This window comes from Panthera tigris, chromosome E1, assembly GCF_018350195.1.
Source record: "Panthera tigris isolate Pti1 chromosome E1, P.tigris_Pti1_mat1.1, whole genome shotgun sequence".
Classification (NCBI taxonomy): Eukaryota; Metazoa; Chordata; class Mammalia; order Carnivora; family Felidae; genus Panthera; species Panthera tigris.
The window spans coordinates 14,483,641-14,503,667 of record NC_056673.1 but is presented as its reverse complement, the minus strand read 5'-3'; the positions used below and the strand labels follow the sequence as shown (position 1 = coordinate 14,503,667).

General features: G+C 40.1%; 1 protein-coding gene across 8 annotated transcripts in view; it reads right to left on the bottom strand.

Annotated features, from left to right (window-relative positions):
• The window catches only part of SMG6 (SMG6 nonsense mediated mRNA decay factor), a 226,297-nt gene that overhangs the window by 138,502 nt on the left and 67,768 nt on the right, over nucleotides 1-20,027 (bottom strand). Inside the window, exon 1 of one of the 8 annotated variants that reach the window (XM_042965417.1) lies at nucleotides 9,233-9,283. The exons of the other annotated variants lie outside the window; for them this stretch is intronic. The gene's annotated coding sequence lies outside the window, so the exon portion shown is untranslated. Of the gene's footprint in view, nucleotides 1-9,232; nucleotides 9,284-20,027 lie in introns of those variants that run through there. 8 annotated transcript variants of the gene reach the window in all.

Genomic DNA, 20,027 nt, shown 5'->3' with positions numbered 1-20,027 from the left:
ATTGTTTTGTTTATAATTATTGTTTTATACCTCATTCCACAAAAGACTTGTGACAGCTTAGGGCAAAATCACCTACAATTAAATAACATTAAAGTAGATGTAGAAAATTAGGACCTAGAAAAATAAAAATACTAACATGTCAATCATGTGCCACGAATGAACTTTAAATTTGCCTCTGATTTTTCTGGCAGCCAAAGCAAAAAGGGAAACACCAACAATTATACAGCTGTCATTATTGGAAAGGAATATATGTATCAGTTCCTTGGGAAAAACAAATCTTTTCTCAGCACTGAGTCCTAAAATCATTTTTTTAACTGGACTCTCTGCAAGGGATACTGTGTGAAAAAAATGAAGAGTAATCTTAAAAGGTCTTTACAGCCTATGGCCTTATACTGCATACTGTTAAAAGATACCCAAGAAAAATTATCATGAAGTTATCTGTATGGGGAGACAAGATATGTAAGTATAACAATCTAAGAATGTTTTTCCAAAAACATAGATATAGGAATATTTTACATACTGATAGGTATATAGTGCTTTAAGAAAATCTTTAAAACTAAGTTGAAATAACAATTCAATTATGAGATGATGATTCTTATTTCAAAAGAATCTGTGTAGAATTTCTTGAAGCACAGAGACCCAGGATGCCCAATGCATTTGTTTGCCCAACATTAAGTCTGTGACAATCAGAGAAACCCAAGTGCATATGCTATATGATGACTAAAGACTGAAGTATTCTAAAATCTTAAAAGAAAATCCCTACGAATGAGAAAGTGACATATGCTATAAAAGATTCTTGTTTTAAAGGACCAAGTGACATATTAAAATATATGTGCTATTAAAAATAAATGTACATATAATAAAAATAGTAATATAAACAATTTAATTTATAATATAAATATATATAATTATATATATATACAAACAGATATAAAAGGGAAATTGTCAAATCTGTAAAATTAGATTCATGTACATTTTGGGGATATTTTCAAAACAGAAAGTTCAACAGCATGCTCTGAAGCAAAGAGATTTAAAAGCTAAACTTAATATTTGAACATTGGTACAGAGAACAAAGCTATACAATTTTGGGATTAGCACTCCCTACCAAATAGACAAGTTTTTAAACACCAATTCATTCATTTTCTTGGTGAGATTTCCCACACTTGGAGGACAGAATTGACCTGCTTCTGCCTAGTTCAAAAGACCTAACATGTATTACACGGCATTGTCTTATTTCTTAAGAAGGACTTACTAAAAGGCTGTTTCGAAGGGACACATGCATCCCAATGTTTACAGCAGCACTCTCAACAATAGCCAAAGTATGGATAGAGTCCAAATGTCCCTCAATGGATGAATGGATAAAGAAGATGTGGTACATATATACATTGGAGTATTACTCGGCAATTAAAAAGAATGAAATCTTGTCATTTGCAACTATGTGGATGGAACTAGAGGGTATTATGCTAAGCGAAATTAGTCAGAGAAAGACAAATATCATATGACTTCACTCATGAGGACTTTAAGACACAGGGCAGATGAACATAAGGGAAGGGAAGCAAAAATAATATAAAAACAGGGAGGGGGACAAAACAGAAGAGACTCTTAAATATGGAGAACAAACAGAGGGTTACTGGAGGGGTTGTGGGAGGGGGAATGGGCTAAATGGGGAAGGGGCACTATAGAGTTGTCTCTTTGAAAAGATAAAACTGGCACACTCTTCTTAGCTAAACTAATCAAAGAAAAAAGAGAAAGGATCTAAATCAATAAAATTATAAATGAAAAAGAGACATTACAATGATAACACAGAAATTCAAAGGATTGTGAGAGGCTATCCACCAACAAATTGGACAACTTAGAAGAAATGGAAAAATTCTTAGAAACCTACAACTTACCAAGACTGAATCAGGAAGAAACAGAAAAGCTGACTAGACCAATTACTAGCAAGGAGACTGAATCAGTAATCAAAAATCTCCCAGCAAAGAAAAGCCCAGGACTACATCACTTCACTTGTGAATTTTACCAAACAGTTGAAGGAGAATTAACACCAATCCTTCTTCAAGCTGTTCCAAAAAACCAAAGAGGAGGGAATACTTCCAAACTCATTTTATGAGGCCAGTATCATCCTGATAGCAAAACCAGAAAAGAAGACTACTGAAAATAAAACTATAGGCCAATATCCCTAATGAATATAGATGCAAAAACTCTCAATAAAATACTAGCAAACCGAATTCGGCAGCACATTAAACGGATCATTCACCATGATCAAGTGGGATTTATCCTCAGGATGCAAGGATGGTTCAACATATGCAAATCAAGCAATGCCATACATCACATTAATAAAATGAAAGAATCATATGATTATTTCAACAGATGTAGAAAAAGCATTCAACAAAATTCAATATCCAGTCATGATAAAAATTCTTAATAATTAGGCACAGAAGGACATATCTCAACATAGTAAAAGGCCATATATGACAAGTCCACAGCGAACATCATACTCAGTGCTAATAAAAGGATGAAAGCTCTTCCTCTAAGATCAAGAACAAGATGCGGGTGCCCACTCTCATCACTCCTATTTCATATAGTGCTGGATATCCTAGCTAGAGCAATTAGGTAAGAAAAAGAAATAAAAGGTATCAAAATTGGAAAGAAGAAGTAAAAGTGTCTCTATTTGTAGACAACGTGATTTTATATAGAGAAAATCCTAGTGACTCAATAAAAAACTGTTAGATAAAATTAATAAATTCAGTAAAGTTAACATACAAAACCCAATAGCATTCTATATACAAACAACAAAATTTCTGAAAAATAAAGAAACTGATCCCATTTATAATAGCATGAAAAACAATAAAATACTTAGGAATAAATTTAACTAAAGAGGTGAAAGATCTCTACACTGGAAACTTAAGAAAATGATAAAAAAATAAAAGAAGACACAAAAAATGGAAAAGGTATCCTGTGTTCATGTATTGGAAGAATTAATATTGTTAAAAAGTCACTACTACCAAAAGCCATCTATAGATTCAATGCAATCCTTATGGCATTTTTTACAGTAGGAAAAAAAAAATTTATATGGAACCACAAAAGACCCCAAATTGCCAAAGAAATCCAGAGAGGAAAAAGAACAAAGTAGGATTATCACACTTCCTGATTTTAAGTGTATTATAAAATTAGAGTCATCAAAACAGTGTGGTATTGGCATAAAAACAGATAAATAGGCCAAGGGAACAGAATCAAGAGCCCAGAAATATACCCAAGCATATATAGTCAACTAACATTTGACAAAGCCAAAAATACCCAATGGAAAAAAGTCTCCTCAATAATGGTGCTGAAATAACTGAATATTCACCTGTAAAGGAAAGAAACTGGACCCATATCTTACACCACTCACAAAAATTACCTCAGATGGATTAAAGCCAGAAAGAAAGAAAGAAAGAAAGAAAGAAAGAAAGAAAGAAAGAAAGAAAGAAAGAAAGAAAGAAAGAAAGAAGAAATAAAACGAAACAAGAAAAGAAAAGAAAATGGGTCAAAGACTTAAATGTAAGACCTGAAACTATGAAACTCCTGGAAGAAAACACAGGTACAAAGCTCCTTGACATGGAGTTTGGTAATTTTTTGGATATGACACCTCAAGTACAAGCAACAGAAGCAAAAACAAACAAGAAGGATTACATCAAATTTTAAAGCTTCTGCACAGGGGCAACTGGGTGGCTCAGTCAATTAAGTTTCCAACTTAGGCTCAGGTCATGATCTCGCAATTTGTGAGTTCAAGCCCTGCATCGGGTCTGTGCTGACAGCTCGGAGCCTGGAGCCTGCTTCAGATTCTGTGCCTCCCTCTCTCTCTACCCCTCCACCACTCATGCTGTCTCTCTGTGTCTCTCAAAAATGAATAAACGTTAAAGTTTTTTAAAAAAATTTTTAAATAAAAAATAAAAAACTGCTGCACAGCAAAAGAAATCATCCACAAAGTGAAAAGACAACTTAAGGAATGAAAAATAAACCATATATCTCATAATGGGTTAATATCTAAAACATATAAAAAACCCATACAAAAATAAATAAAATAAAAATTAAAAACTCATATCACCCAACAGCAAAAAATCAAATAAAACAATTAAAAAATAGGTATAGTGGGTAGGGCTTGGGCTAAATGGGTAAAGAAAATTAAGGAAGACACTTGTTGGGATGAGCACTGGATGTTATACATATGGGATGAATCACTGGAATCTAGTCCTGAAATAATTATTCTACTCTATGCTAACTAACTCGGATGTAAATTTAATATAAATTTAAAAACTAATTCATTAAATTAAAAATCTTTATGGCATCAGAATAAAAATAAATAAATAATTAAAAAATGGGCAAATGACCTAAATAGACATTTCGCTGAAGAAGATATAAGAAAGGCCAATAGGTCCATGGAAATTGCTCTACATCACTAGTCATTACGGAAATACAAATAAAACCACAATGAGATATCACCTCACAACCTGTTAGAATGGCCAATATCCAAAAGACCAGATATAACAAATGCTGATGTGGATGTGGAAGAAAGGGAACCCTTGGTGCACTGTGGAAACCAGTATGGAGGATCCTCAAAAAATTAAAAATAAACTACCATATGACCCAGCAATTCCATTTCTGGAAATATCGTATATCCAAAGGTAATGAAAACACTAACTCAAAAAGATACCTGCATCCCCATGTTCATAACAACATTATTTACAACAGTCAAGACATACAAACAACCTAAGTGTTCATCGATAGATGAATGAATAAAGTAGTACACACACACACACACACACACACACACACACACAGGAATAATATTCAGCATAAGAAAATGGAAATAGGGAATCCTACCACTTGCAACATGGATGGACCTAGAAAGGAATTATGCTAAGTGAAATAAATCAGAGAAAGACAAATACTGTACGATTTCACTTATATGTAGAATCTAAAGCAAAAACAACAACAACAAAAGAAACAACAACAAAAATGCCACAACAAGCTCATAGAAAAAAAGATCAAACTTGTGGTTACTCCACGTGAGGGTTTGGTGGGTGGGGAGATTGGAGAAGGTGGTGAAAAGGTACAAACTTCCTATGGTAAGATAAATAAGTACTAGGAAGCTATGTACAACCTGATGACAATAACTAACACTGCTGTATGACTTACAGGAAAGTTGTTAAGAGCATAAATCCTAAGAGTTCTCATCACAAGAATACATTTTATTTTTCCTTAATTCTTTTCTTATTGTATGTTTATGTTAGCTGAACCTACTGTGGTAATCATTTTGCAATATATGTAAATCAGACCATCACGTTGTACACTTTAAACTTATACAGTAACGTATGTCAATTATTCCTCAATAAAACCGGGAAAAAAATTAGAAAGGGGAGGCACACCAAAAGATAGGGAATGACAAGAGCCAAGAAATAAAACGGCAAACCTGCCTCTGTGGCCCCAAATGGCATTCTCCCACCCTTATTCTCCAAACCCCGCCTGTTTCCTCCTCATTATCTAAGTCCTTTCTTCAAGTTCTTTCTCCCTCTCAGCCTTCTCCATCTTCTCTCCAGACATTTTGTGTTAACCACTCCTCCTCCCTCTCCCTGCAACTCAGCCTTGCTGTGCTCACAGCCCTGTGCTGCCTGGGGACAAGGTGAGAGACACAATCCCTCACTGGTTCTGTCCCAAATATCATTCTGCCTTCTCAGTCCCCCAGGTCCTAAAGATCAGGAACTAAAAGGGAGATTTCATGAAAAGGGAAATTCTGGAGCTAAGAACCAAACTATCCAAACAAGAGAGTCTCCTTCAGAGCCCAGCTGAGCTTCTGAAGACTGTCAGCCAGCAGAAGGAGGGAATGGAGTTCATCTTCAACCAGGTGACACTTGGTGTGTTTTGAAGAAGGCCAGGGCTAATGTGGAGGTATGGAAACCACTGCATCAGTCAGAGCCATGGAGCCCATCCCCAAACTATTTCCATCTGTCTTCAGAGTGTGCAGGTGATCCCTGACCTGCCCTGACCTTCCACGAGAAGCTTTCCAGTCCACCTTTAGGACACAGGTCCTCCATAAGCATCTTTTTAGCCTTTCCCTGCCATCCATGCCACCATTAGCCCCTCCCCTGCCATCTCTGTTCCCTCTCACATTGTCACCATCTTCTCTCTTCACTCCACTTATCCCTCCTTTGGGCCAAGTCAGGAGTCTAGAGAAATGCAATTCAGTTGGTTCTCAGAGTCAGAGGACATCCGGAGTCTACCTTTGAATTAGCTTCCAGTAAAGGGGTCCTGGAGCCAGTTATATGTTCTGGTGCTCCTTATACGGCTTTCTGAAAAAATAAACACAAAATTCCCCCCCTCGACCCCTAAAAAGAAACCTGTACTGTGCCACCTGGTAGGGCTCCTAGTCTCTCTACAACACACAGTGGGCACATGGCTCAAAGCTGTCCTAGAACAGGATTCACAATCCATCAAGCCTCCCTCACTAGGCTCAACAACCCACTGAGGCAGGATACAGACTCCAGGAACTCCCAAACACTTACTTGCCACAGGGCCTAGTCATTGAGATGATCTGTTCTGGGTGGTACTTCACTAAGTACTGGATCGGTTCAATTCCTTATTCACACAGTCAGCCTTTACTAAGTGGCTACTATATGCAAGGCCCTGTGTTAGGCATTTTGCTTTCAAAGATGAATCAGATATGAACTGGACCCCCAAGGAGTTGAAGTCTAACAGGATTCACACAAGTAGCTAACCATAAATCAAAAAAGAAAGTGAAAAATATCTTAAGGTGTAAAGATAATGCATGAAATGATATGAATGAGGAAATTCACTACTACAGTTTGGACAAGAAAAGCCTGCAAACAACTTGGATGTCCATGAATAGAGGATTTCTTAAATAAATACAGGACAGGGGCACCTGGGTGACTCAGTCAGTTAAGTGTCCGACTCTTGATTTTGGCTCAGGTCATGATCTCACAGTTCATGGGATCGAGCCCCGTGTTGGGCTCTGCATTGACAATGCAGAGCCTGCTTGGGATTCTCTCTCCCCCTTCTCTCTCTGCCCCTACCCTGCTCATGTGCGTGCTGTTTCTCTCTCAAAATAAATGAATAAACATTTTAAAAATTAATTAATTATAGGACATACATACAATGGAAGAGAGAACCATTGGAAAGGGTGAAATAACTTTATTTGTAAAAATGCATTACACAAAAATGATGCCAGGAAGGGGAAGAAGTACAACAGCAAGAAATACGCAGAAGGAAGCAGAGGAGAAGAAAAAGGCTTTCCTGGTTCCAAACCCTTCGACAGGCCTAGCTATATCCTTGTCCTCAAGTTCTTCACTTGAATGTATTCTTCACAATACATTTCCTTTCTTGTTTAAGCTATTTCAAGATGGTTCTTGTTATTTTCAAACACTCCTAACATACAGGGTAAAGGAGAAAAAGAATAAAAAGTGGGGTTGGCATTTGTAAAAACCCATCAAACTGAACACTTAAAATCTGTGCATTATTGTTCTGCGTGAATTACACCTCAACGTAGTAGAAACAGTGAGGCCGAGACAGCCTGAGAATATGGAGGACATGGGGAGGAAGAACAGAAGGATCGTGCATGGGAGAACGGTTCTGGTGGGGCAGGAGATGGTTTGGTGCACTGCCCAGGACTAAAGCACTCATTCTCCCACTACCAAGAGTGCTGGCAGCAGATCTCAGATGATCCTTCTCCCCGGCTCACTCTCAGCTAAAGAAATGTGAATCGCCCCCCCTTCCCAGGGGTAACTCTTATCCACTCGCTGGTTGATGGAGGGGGTATAAAAGGGCATAAAGGTCTAGCCCCTTTGGTCCAATTGGGACTATTCTGAAGAGATCCCTATAGGAACGCCTTTGTAACAGCTGCAGTGCAGTTCGACTTCTCCCTGTGCCTCATTCTGCTTTTTCCATGTCCTTGCAGGTACTGACCCTGAGAGCATTCCCCAATCAGCTTCCGGGGGATGCAAATCTATACCTCAAGAGTTTGCTTCCTGGGAAGCCTGACTTGCAACACATGAAAAACAGGATGCATAATTTTTGTTTATTTTTTTTGAGAGAGAGAGAGAGAGAGAGACAGAGACAGAGCATGAACGGGGGAGGGGCAGAGAGAGAGGGAGTCACAGAATCCGAAGCAGGCTCCAGGCTCTGAGCTGTCAGCACAGAGCCCAACGCGGGGCTTGAACTCGTGAACTGTGAGATCATGACCTGAGCCGAAGTCGGAGGCTTAATCGACTGAGCCACCCAAGCGCCCCAGAGGATGCATAATTTTTTAATAAGCTTGAGATTCCTGGTGATAATGTCCCAGAGGGTAGAAATGTGGGCTAAAGCTCAGGAAAAAGATCTGGCAGAAAAGAGATTCGGGAGCAATCCACCGAGAGGTGACAGTTACAACCATGAGATTTTACAATACACCAAATAGGGAAAAGACTACAGAGAGGAGAGCCAAGGGGATATCTTTAGTCAGTGCTGACATTTAGGATGCTGGATGAGAAAGGGAAGACCCAAGAAACAGGTGAAGAGGAATAGGAGAACACAGAGAATATAGTTATGATCACTGAAAGCCTTTCTGGAAAGTCTGCAGTCAACAAAGGCAAATGCCACCAAAAAAGCTAAGAAGAATGAGACACAGAATGGATGCTTAACAAACCCTTGTTAACTGAACTGAGTGGGACATGCAGCCTGAAGGATGCTCAGCTTTTTGTCGGGTTGTCTTTGGCAGCCTCTGTCCTATGGCGGCAGGCACAGAATCTACCTGAACACCCTGCAGCAGGCCCACTGTTAGGCTGACAAGCAAAGGAAAGTTGAAACAGCATAGTGCATAAATCTAAGTGAGCCAATACAAAGTTGAGATGCTTGAGCAATTTGGAAGAAACCCCTATCTGAAAGGCTTCTTTGAATAGCATTCCCAGCGATCTTCTGAACAAACAGCCAGGATCCTTGAGAAGGGCCACTGTCCTTATGGACCAAATTCAAACCTCAGTCAAACCCACAGATGTTTAAATACAGAGGAGTGATTCTAACTTTTTTTTTTGGCACTGGCCTAAAGGTATAAAAAGGGAGGAGTGACATAATCACTCATAGACATTAGAAATATCATCACTGCTTTGAATACAAAGCATTCTAAAGTAAATAACATACCACACAAACAGGTGTTATTTGACCTCCAGTCCGTGGCTGGAGTAATAAAAAGAAAAAGACTTACCTTCTATGAATAGAAGGAATTTACCTTCTGCTTCTGTGCACAACAACGCTATGCAATATTCATCAGTGACTCACTGACTTTCTCTGTTTTTCTCTGGGTGTGGCTGGGGGGAACCCCACATCTACATCTCTTGCCCCAGCTCCTCCTGCCCAACCTGCAATCAAAGGCCATGGCACAATGCATCATGGACTCCCCAGGAGCCAGTGTAGCTATATATCCTGCAGAGATCTATAAACCTGTTAGCGTCCCAAAAGTCAGTACCAATTTCAAATCTGATCAGCATCTCTAAAAGTCACAGTTACCATACAGCTGAATAAAATATTTTTTCATAAATTTAACGCCAGCATGTCTGTGTTTGGAAACTCTGAAAATACATGTTGTATGGTTTACTGCACTGGAAAAGGTGCCAACAGACTTTCAAAGGAAGGGAAGTGTATAACTGTTTCCTTTCAAATGCATTTTCCAATGGGATCCATTCAGGGAAAAGGCTGGAACTAACTAAAACATTATTAAAAACTGTTATGGAAAGAGACAGGGAGATGGAAAAAGATAGACTCAAAAAAGTGAACTACATAACCAAGAGTGAGACAGACATACAAGGAAAAAGAAAGGGGATCTGGGCAGAGACACAGGTTGGACAGGGAAATGGGGTGAAATGGAGTTTTGTCTGGCAGTTGCTGTTCGTGGTCTCATACTGTTGCAGATCAATCGATCAGGGCTGCAGTGCTGCTGGCCCAGTGGCACAAGACAAACCACAGAGTTGGCTTTCAGTTCGGCACTTGCGAACTGCTGACCTTCAGTTTTCAAACCAAAAATATTCTTTGGGAAACGGTAATACCAGGTTCAGCCCAACCAGCCAAGCAAAAACAAGGACTACTAACCTGAAGTAACACCCTATTTAGTTACATCAGGCACCAACCCTTCACAGGCATCAACCAGGAAGTCTGCAAACCTGAAACCACACCCCACGAAAAAACGAACTCCAGGTTCTGACTCAACCAACTAGGCAATGATAACCAGAACTGCTAAAACAAGTGACATGGTGTTTCAAAGTTGGCTTTACCAGGACCTACTCAAGCAGAAGGAAGGCCAGTCCTCACTCACAGAGCCAGAGATATAGCAATTCTTTCTGAGGTCACATGTGCATGACTCCAGTGGAATCTGCATGCAATGCTTAGGGCAGGGTTTGGCACTGACTTACAATCCATTACATTTCTAGACAAAGTCTTAACAGTTTGTAGCAAGTGACTTATTTTGTTTGTTTGTTTTTTGCTAAATTCATCTAAGCTAGGGTGATGCTAAAATTTATCTCCTAAACTGGGATATTTGTGAGATCTAAATGGTGTGCTGCTAAATAATTCCTAAACAGGGTCTATGTCTGGGCAAACCAGGGCTTACCGTCACCCTAGCCCAAACCATAGGAGCTTTTTTTCTCCCCGGGTCAGTGTTGTAAGATTTTAGCTCACAAGAATCTTTTTAAAAAGCCAGGACTGCTCCTGATTAGTGCCAAAGCACTTTCTTTCGGAGCTCCTCCAATGGAGAGGTAAACAAATCAATTAAGTTAACTGCAAAAACTAACAAGAAAGATCGAGCTGACAATCAGGATTCTGGAGAAGCTAAAAATTCCAGGCAGCAGCTTCAGGGGAAAAGGGAAATGTGCCACAGATGGAGCTGTTGAGGCTGATCCACCAGACCGCTCAGTGCCGGGTCCTGGTGCCTCAGCCAGCTTCAAACAGCCGAATGGAGGGCGGGCAGACCCTGGTGCAAGTTTGCTGAGTTCCAGGCCATCATTCTTGAGGGTGTAATAACCATGGGCTGTAGCACACATGTTGAGGGATGAGGGAAAAAAATAAACAGAGAGACAAAAGAATGAGGATGCACTGCCAATTTCAATTGTGCAGCTTTTATTTTTAAATGCTTATCAAGCTGAGAGAGAGCAGAGTTCTTGGAAAACAAGGTTTCCTTTTTTCCAATGCCAGCGTAAAACACCCTCAAGGACGGGCACTGCACAGACTGTAACAACAAGGAACGTGGCTCTGCATCTCTCAGCAGCCAGTCTGCCATGGGTCCCACGCCGCTCTGATTTCGGCTCAGCTGAGGACTCGAAATAACAGGCCCGCTGCCTCTGGTAAAAACTGCTCTTTTTAAATTTTTTATTAATCTCCAAACTGGCTGTGTTAGAGTTACAGCCCATTACCTACCAACTCTCTTCACTAATAAAATAAATTTGTAAAAGGCCTAATTACTACTTTTACTGAACTACACTGCCTGGGGATCAAGTACAGGAAGCCAAGGGCTCAACTAGTTGTCAGCTAGGGGATGATAGGGAGGGGATCAGGAGAGGACCTGGAGTCACCAGCAGGAGAGAACATGAGGTCCACAGACGAGCCTCCGAACCCATGCCCAAAAAGAAACAAAAGGGCACTAACCCTGTTTTTGTTCTGAACAGCATCGTGAGGATCCATGCCATCATGGGATTTGGGAAGGCCTGTCACGAGGTACACAGGCCTATGCTGCCCACGCCCCAGCTCAGTTCAAAAAGAGAACTGCAATCCAACACAGATGGACCGTGGCCGGGCTCTCAGCAGAGAGTCTGGGGAGTCTGACCGTAAGGAAACAAACAACCGTCCTTCCCACCTATCCATCACTCTACCCTTCCACCCCAACCCAGGCCCCCAAAGAGGAAAAACAAACAAAACAACAACAACAAATGCAGGCAATTGCACAAGAGCTGTATCACGAAACGAGGCGGACTGCAGCAACTTCTGGGCTGTGCCCTGCACCTCATCCCAGAACACTGATTACAAAGCTGGAGACGTTACTCACACGCTGAGCCAGGAAGCCCCTCATCCAGGCTGGTGCTGAGAAGTCTTACTAGAAGCCAGCAGTCAACTCTGACACACTCATTTATAATAAGAGGTGTGCATTAAACAGACCAGTCCAACTTCAGACAAAAAGTAAGGACAAAACGTGACCTTCATTCTTAATTGTCCACAAAGAACCCTCCTAGGCAAATCCCATGCATCTCCTGGACTTTAATAAACGGTATTTCTCCTCCAGAGAACACTAAAAGAATCAGCCACTGCCAAAGAATCTCTTTTTAACAAAATCCTGATAAGAAAAGCTGCTATGGCAGGTGAGTTAAACCTGTGGCAGACAACGCCGTGGGGGATGACCAGAATGGAACATGGTATTTCACTGAGGAAGAGGGGTCTGCAGTTACTCTCTGCATGCCACGTGTCCAACCCTAAAGAACTGAGGAATGCTTGCTCTCAACAGGAAAAACACAGCAGCAAATGCTGTGATACCATAGCCACAACTCCACGGGCCCCTGGAGCCTCTCAAAAACTAAGCTGCCAGCTAAGGAGCTAACACTAGCTTTGGATAAAATGCAGCTCTGGTAGAGTAATTAATTTTTTTCTTAACTGGGATTACATTAATTTTCAAGGACTAATGGAGTCCAGCTGTAATGGGGAGAGCGGCTGCCGATGCACAAAGGCACTTGTGCGTACAACATTATAAACACACACATACACACACACACAGACCTATAAAAAGGATCCACTATAACAGGATATTTTTAGTTTCTACAATGCTGCACTAAAAATATAGCCCCGGCTGATACATCATGGCAGAACTATTCTCTCTCTGTCCCTTCAGGAACAGTTTAAAACATTTATTTTTGTTTCCTTTTGTGATGGTCAGAGTAGAGAGAAAATAGCAACTCATTGATAAGAGGAAACGAGAGAGACATGAAAAATTGAAAACTACCTAAAAACTCATGGAGAGGTTTATTTTATTAGTTCTTAATAAATATCTTGCAGATTTCCTCAGGAAATACACCAGATCACATGTAAAATAGTTTGATACTGATGTCAACTGCATCAACATATGAAGTCTATTAGGGTGAAGCCGCAGCAGGGTGATCAGCGTGCTGAAAAACTCCACAGTACTTGAGGGGGGGGGGGGATCTCACGGCCTTCCAAATTCTTCGAGAGGTAAAAAAGTCAGCCAAGACGCAGAGAGAGAGAAAGAGAGAAAAAAAAAAAAAAGATCCCACATCCTGCTTTCAGCTGCCAGCAATGTGAAGTGCCCAGAGATTAATTCTACGTCTGGCCTGGAAATGTGACTTTAAAGCATGAGGGAGGGGAGTTGGGGGGGCGGGGGTTGGTGGTGAGGAGGAAAGAGGAAAGAGAAGGGCAGGCTAACTGAGGCTGGCAGCAGGCCACCAACCCCCTCCCAAGCCATGTTTCAATGTAGACAGAAGTAAACCCCAATAGACAGCAGTGCCTCAGCCTGCCAGGGCCTTACACCAGCTGCAGCGCATCTCGCTCTCTCCACTCAGCCCCAAGTGCAGATGTTCCCTACAGCATCACTTCCGTTAGACTTTCTTTTAAAGAAATAGCACACATATGTGGAGGCACTTCCACCACTTCCTAAGAGGACTCTCTTTGCCTTTAAGGGCCTCAAAGTAAGGGTGAAACTCGGAAGGCAGGTACCAGGCAGCTGAATGAACTGCTTCAGTATCCTTTGCAAAGGAGCATCAGTGAGTGGCTAAAGAGCATTAGTTAATTAATATGAATTTCTTTATCAATTTGGCTTCCTAATGTCTTCAGAGGGAGAGATTCCCATAGTCTGGAGCTAGAAAAAAGGGGGAAAAGTATATCACAGATTCTAATCTTGGTTTCTCAAGGCAGTCTCCTGGAGCATTACCATCTCAAAGAGAGTTCTCTGATGGCTTTATCAGCATGGAGCTTTGCATAAGGCAGTTTAAAAGAATGTAAATATAATTTTAATATGCCTAAACTCGTTATATATAAACTCAGATATACACGTATAACTTAAATATAATTTCTTATATGCTGAAACTCATTTTACACAACTCCAGACCCTGATAATCAATCAACCAACCATTATTGATTAAGTGCCTAATTTTGAAATCTGCCTTGAACACTGTTAGGGATTTGATAAAATACCTTATAGTCTTTTGCCCTCATGGAGTATATACTCTAGTTGAGTGATCTATGCACTTTATGAAGCCAAAATAATTGCACTTTCTAGAATTAGGTGAATATTCTCTAGTTCACCTATCAGGATGTTGGTTCCTCTGGAATGAACGAAGAGAGTTTGAAGAATCAGCAATGTCAAAGGAAACAATACAGTTGGTAAACCCTCAAAACCAAAGTTGCTTTGTTTGAAATTCAAAGTTCAAAAGAGAAAATAATCTCCCCTTAAGGGAAGGCGACAAATAATGGCAAATCAGTGGCAAACATACTATATACAGCAAGGAGGTTTAATTCGTTTAATACTTCTTAAACGTCTTCTATGCACAAGATACTAGGTGTAGAAACAGATAGAGAAGTGGTTAAGTAATTTGGACGATATAGCAAATGACACAGTCAGAATTAGAACCTAGTTTTATTTAACTTCAAATATTTTTGTCATTACAATTTCTAAGAACACACTTCTATGACAAAAATGTGATCGTGATAAAAAACTAAAACAAACAAAAAAACAGAGAAAGCAAAAGAAAATTTAAAACACTCATTAATTCCACCATCCTAGAGAATTATGATTAAGTTCTGAGGTACATCCATCAGTCTTTTTAAGTAAACGTATGTATAATATGTATAATTTTACAAAATGTGATTAATTGCAAAGTTCATAACCATGAGATCACATGACTTTCAGAGAAAAGAGAGATCACATTTTTGGCAGATGACCCCACACCCAAGATCTATCACCCAGAAAATACAAATGTCATGACCTGACTCTCCATACTGGGCAGCATACATCTGCTCCACCCCTATACCTCTCTCTGAATTCCTTAAGCCAAAGAAATTTCAGAAATATCTCATTACTACTACTCTCCGCCTGCACATCCCTGGGCCCAGGACAGTCAGGGGCACTGACTTGCTCAGCAGAAATGCTGCCCTAAATACACCTTTCATAATGCTTCCAAAGCCAAGACTAACCAATGAAAAGGGCCACCAGAGATTATGGGAAACATCTGTATGCAAATGTCTCTGGCTGAGTATGGTCCCATGAGCCAGTGTTGAGAGCCCCAACTGGCACAGCCTTACTCCCTTAGTACTCAACTCAAAACATGGTTTATTTCAAGAGTTTTTACTCCAAAAGAAAGATGTACTTCCTCAGTAGAAATAGTCTATTAATGCACAGATGAATTATTAGTTAGTGAAAAGTGGGAGAGTCACAAAAGGCAACCAAATTCTTTCCTCCCTGAAATGGCAAGACAAGACTACTCACTGACATACCCATGCTAACTTTCCAAGCTTAAACTATTCCCAGCTGACAAGTTTTCACCTGGTGAGGTGAGGTGCAGTAAAAGGTCTGACCCTGGCAGTGCAGTTCATGATGACTCCAACCTTACCTCAGTCAAAGTAATATATACACCAGGCTGATCTGCTGGTTAGGAACTTTGTATGATGCAAAAGATCTAGTTTGACAATTCTGCTATCACATTAGTAAGGATGTAGGGTTCCTTACATCTCTTACCAACTGAATGAAATTACCTGACAAATAGTGCTAGAATTCCCTCCAGCTGATAGAAATGAAAATATATTTGCAGATCTAGTAAAAAAAACTTCTCCAGTAGAAAGCCCTAACAAAGCTTAAGAGCAATGGAATAAATTACAAAGGAAAAAGAATGACATTTTTAACTAAATAAAAATTTAAAACTTTTGTACATTTAAAAAACCATAAACATACTTAAAAAATCACACACAAATAAGAAAATTACCAGTGAACACAGAAAGGACTCATTATATTTACCATCTCCAAAGCTCCAATAGGGGTACCTGGGTGGCTCAGCTGGTTAAGCGGCCGACACTTGATCTCGGCTCAGGTCATGATCTCACGGTTATGAGACTGAGCCCTGCGTCAAGCTCCACCTCGTGAACGTGGAGCCTGCTTGGGATATTCTTTCTCTCTCTCTCTCCCTCTGCCCCCTCCTCCACTCATGCTCTCTCTGTGTCTCCTTCTAACATACAAATTAAATAAATAAATGTAAAAATAAAGCTCAAATAAATTGACATGAAAGATACTAGGTTGGAATGGAAAAATGAGCAGAGACTACAAACAGAACTATAAACAACAAAACAGAAAAAAATGCCCATTCTCATCAGTAATCAAAGAAATGCAATTTCAAACAAGATAAGTTGGAAAACAGTTTAGCAGTTTCTTACAAAACTAAACACAGTCTTACCATATGATCTAGTAATCTCATTGCTTGGTATTTACCCAAATGAGCTGAAAACTATGTCCCCCCAAAAACCTGCACAGATGTTTATAGTAGCTTTATTCATAACTGCCAAAACTTAGAGCAACCAAGATGTCCTTCAGTAGGCTAACTGGCAAATAAACTGTGGTATATTCAGACAATGGAGATCATTCAATACTCAAAAGGAATGAGCTATCAAGCCCTGAAAAGATGTGGAGGAACCTTAAATGTATATTAGTAAATGAAAGAAGTCAATCTGAAAAGGCTACCCACTACATGATTCCAACTATATGACAGTCTGGAAAAGGCAAAACTATGGAGACAGTAAAAAGATCAGTGGTTACCAGAAGTTAGGGAGAGGAAGAGATGAATAGGCAGAGCACAGAGGAGTTTTAGGGCAATGAACTTACTCTGTATGATACTATAATGCTGGATACATGTCAGTACACATTTCTCAAAACCCACAGAATGTACAAGATCAAAAGTAAACCCTTAATGTAAACTATGGGCTAAAGCTGATAATGATGTATCAATATAGGTTCATCAATCGTAACCAACGTACCACTCTGGTTCCCAGTGTTGATAGTGGAGGAGATGGTGCATGTTTTGGGGGCAGGAGATATATGGGAACTCTCTGGTCTTCCCGATCAATTTTGCTATGAACCTAAAACTTCTCTAAAAATCAAAGTCTATTAAAAAAAAAAAAAAAAGATGGGTTTTCGTCTATCATTTACTCAACAAATATATGAATGTTTACATTATGCCAAGAACTGTAAAACATTAAAAATACTTTAATGCCAGTAAGAGGTGGTAGCTGGGCATTCTCAAACACTCCTGTTAAAGAGTGTAAGCTGGCACAACTTCTTAATAAGTAATCCAGCATCATGTATCAAAAGCATTAAAAGACTTCAAACTCTTTAACTCAAAATCTGAGCTTCTAAAAATATGTTCTAACAAAACAATATGAAATACAGACAACGGTTTTATGTACAAAGATGTTAATTATAGCATTATTCACAATACTAGAAAAGTGGGGGAAAATGTCCAAAACCAGGATACGGATTAAGTGAATTTTAACATATTCGTATGAGAATGATATTCAGCCATTAAACATGATTATAAAGGATTTTATAACTTTGAATACCTCTAAGTGAAAACAGTAGAATCAAACGTCTTTATATTCAGTATTTTTTCAACTGTGTTATGAAAAGCTTGAATATTCATATATACATGTAGGAATGAATGTCATTGCTGGGAAGTTTACAGGTGGCTTCCAGCTTTTTTCCTATTTTTTTAGTACTCTCAACAAAAACAAAAATGTTAAATCTTTTTAAAAAAATATGTAGGGGTGCCTGGGTGTCTCAGTTGGTTAAGCATACAACTCCTGGTTTCAGCTCAGGCCATGATCTCATGGTTTGTGAGTTCGAGCCCCGCATTGGCCTCTGTGCTGACAGTGCAGACCCTGCTTGGGATTCTCTCTCTCTCCCTCTCTGTCCCTCCCGACCTCTCTCTCTCTCTCTCTCTCTCTCTCTCTCTCTCTCTCTCTTTCTCTCTCAAAATTAATTAAGTTAAAAAACTAGTTTACATAAAGAGGACAAATTGCTCTAGTTAAATGAGAATGAAAATACAGTAAAGGAGAACTAAAAGAACATTATGTGCAGGAAGAAAGGACAGAGAATAAATGATGGGAGATTTAGGAGATGAGAAAGGACAGAACTTATGCTGTTCTCCAAGAAATTTTGCTCTCCAGAGCCCCAAAGACATAGATTCCAGGATTAACAGTAAATACCAAAACACATTTAATGTATTTTAATTTAACGCCAGGATACAAAATATGTATTTGGAAATTACATTTTCTGAGGTGTCAGAAAAAACAAGGAAAAAAGAAAAAACACGGAAGACAGTAAGATTATCAACAATGACCCCAGATAACAGATACCCAGGCCTTGCCTTTCAATCTGCATTGCCCAGACTGACTTGTTGAACACGTTTATTGACAACTTATAGCACACCAGGCACTGTTCTAGAGGTTCATAATGCATCAGTGAATAAAACAGGGTAAGGATCCCTAACTGCAGGCAGTTTATGTTCTTGAAGAGGAGCAGTAGGAGAAAATGAGTAATAAACATATGCCCCCAAAATGAGTTTCCTAGTATGGAGAATGTAAGCTGTGAAAAAAGAAAATCAAGCAGGATACAGAGGTAATCAAGGGGCACAGGCTGGGAGTACAGCACTGTTGATAAGATGATTGGGGCAGGCCTCACGGTGATATCATTTCAGCAGACCTGCAGGAGGTGAGGGATCTGCCATGCAGACAGCTGGCAGCAGAGCATTCCAAGTAGAGAAAACTGCTAATGCAAAAGTTCAAAGGTGGAAGAATCCCTGGCTTATCAGAGGACCCGCAAGAAGGCCAGTGTGGCTGAAACAGAGTAAGCAAGCCAGGGGGAGAACAGTAGCGGCAAATGAGGTCAGAGAGAGGCGATGTGGGAGGGTGGGGAGGAGGGGGAGTTTTCTTGTAGAGACTATGGCTTTGCTCTGACTGAAATGGGAAGCCAGTGGAGGATTCCGAACACAGTGACATGATCTGATGTTTTTGAAAGAATCACTGCCGTATAGAGAGCAGTGTGTGTGTGTGTGTGTGTGTCTAAGTGTGTCTGAGTGTGTGTGTGTGTGTGTGTGTGTGTGTGTGTGTGTGTGTGTGTGTGTTTAGAGGGGGATCAAGAGAGACCACTTAGGAGTTTCAAGTCTTTCTGGATTGTCTTTTCCTTCATGTTTAAAAAGAAGTTTATGAGGTATGCAGGCCATGTTTACAAACAGGATTTTCTCTTCCAATGTGGAATCTTGAATGTGTCAATGGCCTGCAATTGTGTCCTTAGCAGGCATCTCAAAATAATGATTACCAAACATTTCTCTCTACTCACTGCCCTGACACGAGTTCTGGGCATCACCCTTTCTCAAGGGAGAGGTGAAAAGAGGTTATGCAGAACAAGCAGTGATAACAGGATGACGTCACAGGTGTGCCTCAAAGAAGCCCCCAGTGAGTTCGGCTCATAACCACTCTACAGTGATTTACTCTACCCTGCCAACGCCAGCTGGAGAAGGGATGAAGAAAGCTGACACAGCCATAAGCCTTGGGCAGGCACTGTAAGATATTTCTCCCTCCAGTCCCCTGCCAGCCCCTCCCCTCTTCAACCACTGATCCCTGCCTCAGAAGCCAAAGTGTGAACAGCACGTGTCTGGATTTCAGAAACCTGCCCAGCAGTTGGAAATTCCCTTCCGCGTGTCAACTGTTGCATCTGCTGTTGGCACTTGGGGCAAGGGATCACAGGGGCATTTTCTGAAATAAGCTTCAAGATGGGAGTCCTGTATCTGAAAAGGGCCTAAAGAAGCCAGAAAACTGCAATTACAGTAAATAAAATTCTAAATATGTGACAATCTGACTTCTAAACTGAGACATACAAGCCAACTAAACAGCTCTAAGAACAGCAGAAGTCAAGAACAAAAGCACAGAGCACCCTGACTAATGGAAAAGATTTTATGGGCCAACAAGGGTTC